Raw genomic sequence first — 271 nt, 5'->3', positions numbered from 1 at the left:
GAAACATTATCAAAACAACAAATATAGCTGCAAACGAGGCCTAATGATGCAATATGTACATACAACGAGCCTAAATAGCATGTTAGCATCGATCATTAGCACTCCACGCAAGTCAACATCAACATAGCTCACCTTTGTGCATTCACGCAAAGAATAAAACGTTTGGCGGACGAAACGAGACAGAGAATGATTAGCATCAAACACATCTTTCTGCGGCAGCGTCGGAGAAAGTTGTAAACAAACTATGGTGAGTTCAAGGACAGCCGAAATT

The sequence above is a fragment of the Nerophis ophidion genome, linkage group LG03, assembly GCF_033978795.1.
Source record: "Nerophis ophidion isolate RoL-2023_Sa linkage group LG03, RoL_Noph_v1.0, whole genome shotgun sequence".
Taxonomy (NCBI): domain Eukaryota; kingdom Metazoa; phylum Chordata; class Actinopteri; order Syngnathiformes; family Syngnathidae; genus Nerophis; species Nerophis ophidion.
This window is presented reverse-complemented; position numbering follows the sequence as displayed.